The following is a 13,103-nucleotide window of genomic DNA, read 5'->3' as shown; positions in this document are numbered from 1 at the left end:
CCGCTATGAAGCATTTGTGCTCATACATTTAAAAGGAAAATAGGCTTTGACATGAGTTAGTTTCTTTTTTGTAGAAGGAAGACTTAAAGGAGTTTGAGGATGGGAGGAAATGTTTTCTTCCTCTTCCCTCCAGAACAGTTATTTCCACATGCAACATTTCTTTTTCTGGTCTTTGGCACTGATTTGTTGTAGATTTCTGCTTATAAATGTCGTCAAGCCTGCAGTCCTTTATACAATGTGTGTGTCACTTTATTTCAGTTTCATCATAGTTTAACTGACATACAGCGAAGGCTTTCCAAGTAGCTACGGGCTATAACCGAGGCCAAGCCTTCTGAGTTCGGAATGGTCGGATACGTCGCTTTTGCACTCGAAGGCATAGTTTGTTTGTCATTACAATTTCGTTTTTAATTTGACGTTATTTGATAAGTGGAACACATCTGTAGAGGGTTAGAGGTGGGAATATTGGATTTTTTCCATGTACATTGTAAGAACATTACTGATAACACATATCACATGTCCTGGTGACATAACCGAGGGAAAAGGGCAGATGTAGCGATGGGAAAACGCTGTACCTGCCCTGTGGAGGAAATGAATGCCATGTTTGTTTTACATGGAAACAGATGGGAGTGTTTGGGTGGACAAGTGCAGGGCGCCGGGCCATCTGGCCTCCCAACAGGTGCATGGCATCCCGCTGTTTAGACAGGACTTAAACCCATGTTTTCCCTACACTTACTCCCTGGTACACCTGCTATTCTCCCAAAGCTTACCGATTCGGACGGCTTTTACTTCTCATCCGGTCTCCGTTGATCAATTATTTTACTTACTTTCCCGAGCCGAGGCAACATCTGTTTTCTGTGTTCTCGATTGAGGTTCAAAGCTTGTATTAACTTTTAATGGTTTGTACTTCCTTGAGGATGAATGTGTAGAAGCGAATGTGAATATGAATATTGATAGAATATGGTCTGGCATTGTATTGTAGGAGGCATTAATCGTATGCTTAACTCTATATAGAATTTTAATAGCAGCTGCTATTTTCCCTGGACCATGGACATTTTTTACTGGCTGGCATTTACAAAAGTGGCATTGTGTTGGCGTAACGATTAGGATGTTTGGCTCAGAACCAAGAGGTCCTTGGTGTGAATCCCCTGACATGCCACCGATGTTGTGTCCTTGGGAAAGGCACTTAACACGACTTTCCTCATCCTAAACAGGTGTAAAAACGGGTACCTGACTTCGGTTGGGGAGTTAAAAGGTTGTAGAATGAGAGGGTTGGGCTCAGCCTTCCTATACCATGCCCTAGACAACCCTAACAACCCACTGCCCCTAAGGCCTCAAAAAGGCTATGGTACTACCTTTACCTTTACCTTTTACTTCAAAAAAATTACCGTTAAATGATATATGGAAAGAGGAGTTTCAAATGTGCCTTTTGCAAAGCGTTTTTTTTAGTATCTTCGCCAAGAAGGTTAATATGTTTTCGTGTCTGTAGACAGCATAACTCAAGAAGCTGTGGATGGATCCTTATGATATTTGATAGGCGGGTGGGGTTGGGAAGATGAAGGTCATGTTTGATAATGAGCCTCCTTCAGTCCTAGCGGCCTTCAACGGTACAACGATTCGAAATCTTTGTAGGTTGTTTTTGCAGGCATTTGTCTTTATGACTCTTTAAGGTGATAGAATATATATGGAGGCACAGAAACAAGATAACTGAGGGTGCTTGAAGGGATTCAGTGCAAATGTCTTCTTGCCGCAAGAAAAAGTGCTCCTTGCAATGTAATCAAAGGCCGTAGGATTTCAAACAAAGTTGAATTGAGGTCGGACATATCAAACGTGCAGGGAATCCCCTGCAGCCTTGAATCCAGTACCTGTTGGTGCGCACTAGCTGCGGAAAGTTCTCCTTTTTGATGTCATAATCAAACCTCGCAGAAGGTTACGGAGGGGGCGAGGACTGACAGATAATGCAGGCCGTAAATCCAAATGTCGTGGAAGTGTCTTGTTGAGCGGGAAACAGCTCGGTCTGTCTTGCTTGGTTTCCCGGATTATTAGCGCCGACGGCGCGGCGTAATCCTTCTGAGCCAGGAACAGGTGCAGCAGTTCTGGTTGAAGAAGTTTACTCTGCCATTTTCCCCACCCCCAGCTGTGATTCTTATATCAATGACACCACGCTTGGTCCTCCCCAGCTCTGTTTCTAATGTTCATTTAGACATCGCAGCCATTAAACAAAGGCGCACATCTTTCTACTTCACTTAGAGAAGTTTGCGTTTGAAGTCGGTCAGCTCGTCAAAATAGTTGATAGGAGGAATTGTGAACTCTTCCAGTTCTGTTGAGAATTGGTCATCCTTTTTTTTTCCACCTTGAAAGACATTTGTGTCGTCTGTTTTTCTGAGGTGACTACTACCCTGGCAAATCTAAGTGTGTCAATGTTTTCTTCAGACCCGTTCATCTTGATCCTCTGCGCCAGCAGGTGTTCGACATGTTTTGACACCGCTGCACATATGAGAAGAGTAGAATTGATGGCATTGCTGCCTGACGTCTCATACATTTGAATAGCCTTGTTAACAGTTGGTTGATATTGATATCCCTGTGTTAGCGTCGCTCGAGCCCGATAGATGCTCCCTGTCTCATGGCATACCCCGCGCCATCACAGCCCTAAAAGCGTGATTTTCTTGCTTCAAATTGCCCGTTTTCACCGCGAGATGACAGGCAATAAATGAACCTAGCCCGAAATTCCACCTTAAGAACGATCAATCCATCTGTGGAGACGCGGGGTCCCCGGGGTGCCGTGTGTGGCATTTAGATTGTGGCTGCTCCCCGGTATCTTCACAGGGGAATTGGGAAGCGCCGAATTTTCCATAGATCAGTTTGTCCCAGGGGTGGGAGATACAGCGGTGACACCATTTATCTTGCGTCCTCGCACAAGGAACTGTGCGCTCCAACTTTTACGTCTGCAACTTCTTCTCTTTCAAGACGCGTGATGAATTCCGCTGCGCGAGATGTCGTCTATAATCCGTAGATAATTCCGTTAAATGTTTCCATATTCGAGTAGCGACGATCGGGCGGCGTTGAAGATGCCGCGGTTGGATTTTGGTCAGGGTCGCAGGTTGCAGTGGCGTGGGAAATGGCTTTTATGATATTAATCTGCAGCTTTTATCAGGACTGATCCTTGTAATTTTGCAGAGGAACACGGTTGTGTGACATGAAAGACAAACAATTACAGAGTAGTACCGATAGTCACCAATCTCTTATCTATCATTGTGTATCATACATGTCAATATATGAAATGGCTTGAGCATGTGTGCATATTTGATTTCGATTGTAACTCATACCTTACAATCATAGGTAACTGTCAGCCAATCTTATGATTCATAATCAGGCAGGTCTTCAAAGTGAGACAATAATATATTGCAGTATTTGCCTTTAGATTTACTCCTATACAGCCCTATGTGCTCAACAGTCAAGTTTTATGGTGTACAGCCTATAACAAAACATAGATGACAATGCTGACCAGGTTGTTGCAACTGGTTTGGAATTGAGCAAAGTCAAGGTCTAGCTGCCTATCAAGGCAGAATACTAATAACTTTTGCCCAACACTGTTGCCTTCCTTGGTGCTGATTTGCCATCACATGATTTAAACAAACACTTTGATATGGTGATAGTAATGTTTATGTACCGTATACAATAACCATAAGCAAATTATGGGTACCAGTCAACCAGATAGGAGTGTAAGAGTGCTGAATGGTAAATACAGATGATAAAAAATGGAACAAAAAATACAGTGGCTTTTACAACTACAAACTGCAAATCAGAAATACAAAAACAAATCTTACATCTGTAACATGCATAACATCATGTAACAATCGGATAGGGCTAATTGTGTGTTTCAATATCTTTTCTAAGGAAGCAATCTTTTATGTATTTACTTTTGCATTATGAGAGTGTTAACGTTGTCACATCCTGCTTGGGTGGAGCAAAAACTCTGAATATTTGTTGTCTTTGGATGAAGACTAATATATAGTAGTTTGATCAGTCCATCTAGATTAATGGCCTCTTAAATTGATCCTTCTCCTGTCAACACACAATTCTCAGTCGGCTGAGGTGTTCTTCCAATGTAGCAACATCCATTCTGTGATCTTTTAGAATGTTAGAAAACTCTGAATACTTGTTGTCCTTGGATAAAGTGGCTTGATCAGTCCATCTAGATTGATGGCCTCTTAGATTGATCCTTCTCCTGTCAACACACTATTCTCAGTCGGCTGAGGTGTTCTGCCAATGTAGCAACATCAATCCGCGCTCTTCTATAATGAACCACCATTTGTCTATTCCCAAGTGCTACACCTGGACTTGGTACTTTGTGCAAATAGCCGTGAAATTCCCCTGGGCTTAGTTAAGGCAATATCGGGAGTCACTCCGAGAGATGTCAATCCGCCGAGTCCGTCGCCTCGGAGGCAGACACCATCAGTCATCCCCCTTTTCCCAGCTTGGTGCAATTTCTCAACATGCAGATGAGGCGACTCGTGTGGACATGTATCGATTTTGTGTGGGAAAATTTGCCTACTCCAACTGTGAGTGGTTTTATTGGTCCCCCAGTGTGTTGGCTTTTTGGAGAAGGCATCCATCAAAGTGTACAGAGGGTTTTAAAAAAACTTGCACAAAGTTATCGAGACTATCTAGAGCAAAGTGATATGTTTGATATTTTTTTTAAAGACCAAAACATACAGAGATGGCATTTTAACAATCAGATTTGAATAGTGATATCCTTGCTATGAGTATGACCTAGTTTTGAGACACATGTTATGATCAAACTTTCAAAGTCAATATTAAGAATATAAGAATACAGTTTATGATATAGTGGTAGAATTAGAGGTCTCATTTAAAGGGGGTCTCACACGGGAGTTCCTGGACACAAAGTCGACACTTGTTGATGCTGTGTCAGTCCTAGCTGTCACTTTCCGACTCATGTCATTCAATAGTGTTATCTTTTTTTATTTTATTCACATACATTTAACTAGCGTTGGACAAAAAGCGTGAGTGCTTACAGGGATTCCCTGCTCATAAAGCAATAAGATAAGAACAAGGACAACAGAAGTGAACTAATAGTTACAAAGGTAACATACAAATCCAGTTGAAACGAAATAACAAATCAAAGTAAATACACATCAACACATTTACGTAGTTTTTGATTGCTTTGATATGGTAGCCATGTGTATATTATTCATATAGCTGGTGTACCAACAAAGATAAACTAAACTAAACTAAACAAATCTTCTAGTATAAAGTTCAGAACATGTCGAAAATTAGACAATTGGTAAAGGATGAGAGGGAGGGGCTGCCGGTAAGAAGTAAGGTGCATAACATGTTGTCTATTGAGTTGAGTGGGTCGGAGGGAAGCATCTCTTCAAGATCTGTATTTGTATCCGTATCTGTAGAGCTGGTATAACCACCCTTTGGCATAACACAGTCTAGCTTTGCAGCAAAATGCAAAGTGTTCATAAATACAATGTACTGCATTTCAATTCTTTATTTCCAATCCTCTGCAACATTTGGCGTCTTGGGAGAACCCTTCCCTCTTTGAAAAATGAACTTGTTGCCCTTAGTTTACATCATCCCATGCTTCATTTACCATGTGGTTGTTCCAAACAAGGGTTCTTATTTGGATAGCAATGTTTATTAACATTTGGGTCCTCAGTAGTGTTCAGTTACTGTAGTGTACTGTGGTACTAGACTGAATAAAAGTTCTAAACGAGAACTATGCAGCTCCAGATGTCTTACTGAGGGACGACTGCAGTGTGAAAGATGTCGGTTAGCTTGAGGAATGAATCCACTGTACTTTATACAGTTACTGTAGTGTTCAGTTACTGTAGTGTTCGCAGGTAGACGTGAAGGTCCATCGTTAGAAACACCTCTCCTCACCCTCCGCTGTTCTCCAGGTGCGGAGGTCCTCCTTCATCCTTCATCTCCCCAAGTAGCTGATGAGATATCGACTTCTCCCCCCAGGTATAAATCTTGCATCGCCATAATCCATAATGCCGAGTGCGGAATCTTAAAGCGTGCGATCTCCAATAATATTACCGTCTCGAGAGGGTTTCAGATTGTGATTCTCAATCATCCGGCTCCCACACATGCACCTGTGGCGGCTCGCGTACTTCCCAGAAGGCTTAGTGCGTTTGCGGTCAGGTAATCCCCGCTAGCTTTAAGGCAGGGTCATGGCATTGCTAATAACCCTTGTCCATGTTCAAACTCAGATTTCCAATGAACATAATCCAGTGTATAATGGACAATAGGCAGCGTTGCGCTGAATCGTAAACAGGTTAGGTACAACGTAATGCAGTGGAAAGAAGAAATGCAAATATTTCAGGGCCACTCTGGTTTTCGATCAGTTTTGCTGTTGCATGTTGTCCCAAAGGTATAGGAACATCACATTTTGAAGATGCGGTATGAATCGTCTGTACAGCCGTCTTACCGAGGATTGTGTCCCACGTATACAAATTGAGGCGGAGAATCCATCCATCCATCTTCTACCACTTTAGCCAAGGATGGCCATGCGTCTGCAGCTTAAGATGTTGCACCCAGAGGGTCCCTTAACAGCTTTCCGAAGATTGATTCTTAATCACAGAACTTTGCAGCACAGTACTTCTGTGAGAACACCAAATCCTCACCCATCCAGACTCATTGCTCCAACGGCTCATTGCTATTTTGTCAAATCATCAATAGTTAAGTCTAAAAATCAAAATAGTACTGGCTCTAGAAATGTTGTAATGTCAAAGCATTCATATTCACCAGATAGAAATAAACACTTCTATATTTTAGCAACTACTCGTGGATTAACCACAGGTGTAAACAATGGAGTTGCTCACATTTTCTGAAATGGAGAATATACTGCATTAGCTAGTCATGCAGGTGAATATGATAGCTTTCAGTAATATAGCAATAAAGGTTTTATGGATTTTGGGGAGCTTTTCTCTCCTGTGGCTTTTGATGTATGCCTTTGTTTCATAAGTACGACTGTGTTGCATTTCAATTCTTTACTTCCAATCCTCTGCAACATTTGACAAAGCGTCTTGGGAGAACCCTCCCTCTTTGAAAAATGAACTTGTTTGCCCTTAGTTTACATTATCCCATGCTTCATTTACCACGTGGTTGTTCCAAAGAAGGCTTCTTATTGATGAGTTCTAACATTGGGTGCATGGTTCATGGAACTTTCTATGGAGCATGAACCATCTGGGACCTGAACAGTCCCACTATAGCTGAACTTTTCTCACCTAGAATAAACATGGTATATTCTACGCCACTTCAAAGCGTTAACGCTACGTTTGGACAGTTTCTGCCTCACTACTCGTCTGCTTACTCAGCTTTTATGAGGTGTTCCTGTGCTGAACGTTAGATTTGCCTAGAATATCCTTGACTATCACAATGATATCCCTTTTTCTTTTTACCTCCATGAAAAATGGAGGTATAGTGTTTGGTTGGTTTGTCTTGTGCGTGTGTTTCTGCTGCAATAACTTAAGAACGTGTGGATGGATTGTGGTGATATCTGGTATGTGGGTAGCTGTTGTAAACACAAAGGTTAAGATTGACTTTGGGCCCTCTAGTAGCTATCCTTAGTACTGCTTGGAGTCAAGTCCCTTTACTTCTTAGCGTTCCTACTGCTCTGTAAACACACAATGAATGTTGAATGAAATCCAAGAAGCCTTTTGCGCTGTCAGTTCTTAGCGTGCATGTAATTGCTGGTGATTTCTATGTAGAACACAGGCTCTGAGGAATCTCAGGATCAAAGGATGCTTCTTTACTACAAGGAATGATGTTACATCCAGAAGATAAGTGGTGCCATTAGAAGGGACTGGCTGCACCTGTGCATGCCTCGGAGGCACACCTCCAGCAATGCCGCCCAAAGAAACCCTTCAGAAGCTCGGTGTCATAACCAAAGCTAGCTATTTCTGTAGTTAGATCTAACACCTGAGGCAGTTTTCATCAAGCAGGAACTAAAGGGACAACATCGGTTCTCAGGGGACAGCAGTGCAAGGGGCTATGTATGGGGTTTCAGGGACTGTTTGATTTGAATTAGTTGTTGATGGTACAATGGATGTTGTGTTCAGCACCAGGGACAGGCCTGTACATGGTGCTAGTGGCACTGCACAGTTGTTGTGTTGAGAGTGAATATTCCTCTGTCGGCATTTACTATATCGCAAAATGATATGTGAAAATAGGTATTACCTTTCTTTCAAATGATATCAATTGTCAAATCTCTGATGTTTTCAGGTAGTATTAGTCCTGTATTAAGAATTTGTTTGTATTGTGAGAAGTTTTTTTTCTGTAGCCAGAATGATAAATGTGCAGTCATGTATGACTTGCCAAACTAACAAAACGTATTTGTTTTGTATGACATATTTGTGCATCTTGCTAACCTGCATTTTATATTGTGTTGTTCCATGTGCTGTCCTGTCCTGCGCTGCCCTGTTGTGTGCTGCCCCGTGCCATTCCATCCTATCCTGTGCTGTCACATGGCAACACATAGGTGAGTGAATATTTCTTGATATTCCTTATTTAAATGCTATGATGCTTTGGGGATTAGAGGTGAATTGTTGTGGCTGTGACTAGCACAATCTATCTACACACAAAAACCTGGTCCTCAAGCTTTGCTTTCATTACGGTTTTCTAGTTAAGCATACTTTTTGTAGAAATCAGAGAACCAACTAATCAAATTATTGTGGCCTATCACGAGGTTGAAACATACCAAAAACCAGCAGCGCTAAGTCGTATATTCTTTTCACATGGCTTACCTTTTCGATGCTATCGAAGGAATGATGGCAGACAAAGATAAATGGTTTAATAAGAGGCGCACTCCTATCTATCAGTGGTGTAATTGCCGTGCCCCTCCCACCCAATAAAGCAAACAAAAGCACAAGTCACGGGGGGTTTATCAGCTCTATTAATCCTGAAGATACATGAGACTAATCACGCTCAAGTGCCAAGGTAGACGTTCTCTTGGGTAGTGTTGTGCAAAGTGGGAAACAAAGACAATATTAGAAACAAGGTTGTGTAGAACACAATTACCCGGTTTACTTGTCAAAAGGTAAGAGTTGACATTCTCTTGGGTAGGGTTGTGGCAAAGTGGGAAACAATTATACATATTCATGAAAAGATAGAACAGTTCAAAAGAAATACGGTTTACAAACATTTGTGTCACTCCAAACTGGCCTGTTATTTAGTTGTTGCTGTTCCTTGATATTATGCTGTTTGTTTTTCATACCTCGACTAACTTCACTGTCAGAAAAAAAGGGGAACAGTACCGTTCTTACTTTCTTTCTTAATTCTTTGAGATGTCTGAGAATTACTGTATACGTAAATACGTGTGCTAGTAACTATTAACCCTCTAATGTTGTGTTGAATGTTGCTTGATGTTTCTATGCCTCTGGTAGCATGCTGTGACTGTCAAACAGCTAATGCATTGGCAAGAGACTTTAATTTTGCAACGTAGGGAAGAAACTTTGGTTGGACACTGTTTTATTAATATGGCTGGGATTTTAGCGAGACACAGCTGTGGACAAATTTGCTTATGTGACACATTTGGCTTCCAAATTTATGTCCTACTGGTGTATTAATCATATCTTTATATACATACCCATGTGTAGGACAGAACACCAATGGGCAGCATTCATTCCATGTGATATTATGTCGGCAATTAATCAAAATAATGCCCAAACCAACATGAATTATGCAATTTGCTGGATATGAATGGGAAAGTAGAAATTTTTCCAGAATTCTTTCTTGCATCTATTGCCAACAACAGCACAGGCTGTCATGTTTATTGAAAGAGCAGTTCCTGCTCTTTTTACTTGTATTTAGTCTTGGGTAAAAATGTAGCTTATCCAATTCGGTTTGCTGATGCTGTGCTGCTACCTGCCTACAGGTGTAGCAGGCTAGTATGCACCCCTGGCAAAAAATGTAGGGGGATACATTTTAGCCAGGGGTACAACCCAGCCTGTTACACCTAGGTCTTAATGGCATTTTTCTACTGTTTCAAATACATGTTGATCTCTTGATTTTAAAATTGCGTTCTATAAACAGATACCTGTCGGATGTGTGAACTTAACATCAAGACATATAGCGTCTATCTTTGACATTTTTGTGGAGGCTCATCCCAGAGGAAATCCACTATCTTGATGTGTGTTTTAAAGACAGGTGCAATTTACATCTAAATTTATCTGATCCATCATTCGGCTGCCCTCCTCCGTGACAGGTCCGCATTCGTTTCGCAATTACCACAGCTCGTCTTTTCATCCAGGATCATCTGCAAATTAGCATATCTTGCAAAACCGTATGACGGGCCCTGCCTCCGTCGTAAAATGTCATGACACATTTATTTGTAGCGTTGATTACCTGTGTTTGGTTATCACGAGCTGCAGAAGTCACAGATATCAAGGTTATGAAGACAAGTTGGTTTGAGAGGTGAACTGCTGTTGAGTGATAAGATGTGAGAACTTTGTATGAGGATTAATCCGTAAGTCCTAGAAGAGAAAAATGCATGAAGGGAACGCAATTAGCATACTAATTTGACCATCAGTCATTTGGTTGCCCTTCATTGTGACAAGGTGATATCTTACACCATATGGTTGATCAATTATTCCGCTGCGAAAATCCTAGATAATTGGCTAATTAGCATAGTCTGGCAGTGTTTTCTGTGGACGGAAGCGTATACGTTGACACTTTCGAAATTCGGCAAAGTTTTTGGTGCCAACGTAATCTCCTTTGACAAAGGTTGGATAAATCACATTCGCGGAAAAGTTGATTTTTACGACTCAGCCAAAGTTGGCGAGGAGATGTGATAAAAACAGACGTACGTGTAATTCACCCGCTAATTTCAGATCCATCTAGCTCAGTGCCCTTTGCTGCGACATGCTGATATCATGCGCCATATGGCCACTCAATTATTCTGCTCTAAAGATCCCCTTTTCTGGGGGCTAATTGGCTGATTTACATAGTCTATTGGAATGTACAATATTTGCTGTGATGTTTCCACACCGGCGGTGAAGTAATCCGTCTCTCTTTAGCATATAAAGTATAGAACAGGCTCCGCTGCGATGTTGTATTGATTAGTAGTTAATGACCCAGGCTGGCACATGTTGTGATTGGGAATGAAAATACATCTCCCCTCTATCAATTGTTCAATAACTTGTGACTGTTTTCTCATCGCCGTTATGTTTGAGCAAATCGTACGGCAGATTTTTTAGGCAAACAGTTTCTGGTGTGCCTTTCATGTTGCTTATGTGACAGATACTGCTTAATGTCTTGAAGTCCGCAAGCAGTGGACTAGCTCCCTGCTGTAGTGCGTGCACAACTGTGTGGCCCAAGGGCTATAGAAATGGAGACGGGCACCGCACTATACACCAAAAGCTGTGTGAAGGATCTTAACAGGACTAACTAGCACATGATCTTATACGTAGCTGTATAGTAAAAACATGTGTCAGATTCTGTCATCTAATATTTGTATAAGATATTACTGTGTACTGCATAATATGCATATGGATAAGGTTATTTGCTTACAAAAATAACATACTATTTAACGACATGGATGTTTTGATAAAGATATTCTTATCATACAAATTATGATACTTTTTGCATGATTAAATATGAAGTGTGTTAGAAGATGAACACAATATTGTCATGATTTGTACGAAGTATAACACTCGCATACATGTTTCGCAGTTTTCACTGTGATTTTTATCAACCTTGACAAATAGATATAACAAGATTTGTGTTCAATGTATTGGAATTCATCTCTCAATAGCCAGGAAGCATACCTATACGTCAATCAAGATATAATGTGTTTCATGTTAACAATATACAAAGTAACTTGCATATTGAGTTATGCTCAAAGACCTAACTTCTATACCCGTGGCCTCCAATTTCAGGCTGATGAAACAGAGATAGCTAAAAACGACAGGGAGGTAGTAATTGAATGAGATTTCATTTCTAGCTGGTTATACAACCTGCCCGATTCAGATTCAGCAGCCGAGATCGAATTATGAGCGCTTCATTGATGTAATAAAATCCTGCACCACTTCGTCATGTGAATTACGGCGGCGTCTTTTGAGAGAAATTGGTAAAGTTGTTTGAGTTAGCCCTACAGGGGCCGTTACCATGGTAATAACAGGAACTGCCAGGAATTCTGTCAAAACAAGTTGTGTCTTCTTCTGGAGTACTTCCAATCATGGAGGCTCTGTTAGGGGGGTTTTCATAAGGATGGTTCAGTTACTAGTAATACCTTCATGAAAAATCTTCATGTTTTGGGCGTGTCTGTCTGTCCTTGTGTATGTTTGTGTTTCCAGATTCTTTGGTCAGAAATAGCTAAGAAGCTCTGGATGGATTGTAATCCTGATATTTGGTATGTGCAAACATGTAGACGAAAGTTAAAGGGCCTCCCAGGCTACAATGTGAAAGTGTTGTAGAAAGTCACATTCTTAGAGGCAAACTACTGCTTTCCTGTTGATTTGGGTCAGCCTGTGTGTATTCTGATAATATTTTATGTCACAACTGACAACAAACGTGTTCTTCCAATAACATTCAATGTTCTTTGGAATTTAGTATATGCAAAAGATGATATAATTTGTCATGCCATATTTCAGGGCTTATCAGGAGTTTTATTTGGAATGATGTTTGCCTTGGTCGTAGTAGTTTTTAGTAGGTAACTAGTGAGAGTGGTTTTGATTATTGTTATGTTAATTTCAAGCATTTTTAGGGTAAAAGAATTAGTCTTGTTCACCTTCATTAAAAGACTCCTTTGAAGTTTGAATCTAAAAAGCTTGGAGCCAAACTTTCAGTTCCACCTGAGTGTTGTCATCATTAGCAGTTACAGGTGAGATAGCTCAACAATGGACAGGTGTGTTGTGCTCTGGTCACACCTGACCACCGTGTTACCACCTGGCCCAGGTGCAACTCCACACAGGTGACAAGGCTATTGTTCATCTTCAGCCTTGTGTGCTGTTCAGGCCCGGTCGAACCACTTAGCCCTTAGAAAAGGGGTTGTTCTATAATGTATGAAATTAAGCTTATTCTATTGTGCAAGTGGGCTACACTCTTTTTTTGTGCCATGTAAAGAATTGGGACAC

General features: G+C 41.1%; 1 protein-coding gene across 10 annotated transcripts in view; it reads left to right on the top strand.

The window, feature by feature from the left end:
- The window catches only part of LOC136438795 (protein CBFA2T1-like), a 190,677-nt gene that overhangs the window by 123,371 nt on the left and 54,203 nt on the right, over positions 1–13,103 (top strand). The window lies entirely within an intron of this gene.

The sequence above is a fragment of the Branchiostoma lanceolatum genome, chromosome 7, assembly GCF_035083965.1.
Source record: "Branchiostoma lanceolatum isolate klBraLanc5 chromosome 7, klBraLanc5.hap2, whole genome shotgun sequence".
Taxonomy (NCBI): Eukaryota; Metazoa; Chordata; class Leptocardii; order Amphioxiformes; family Branchiostomatidae; genus Branchiostoma; species Branchiostoma lanceolatum.
The sequence above is the reverse complement of the archived record's forward strand: the minus strand, read 5'-3'. Positions and strand labels throughout refer to the sequence as shown.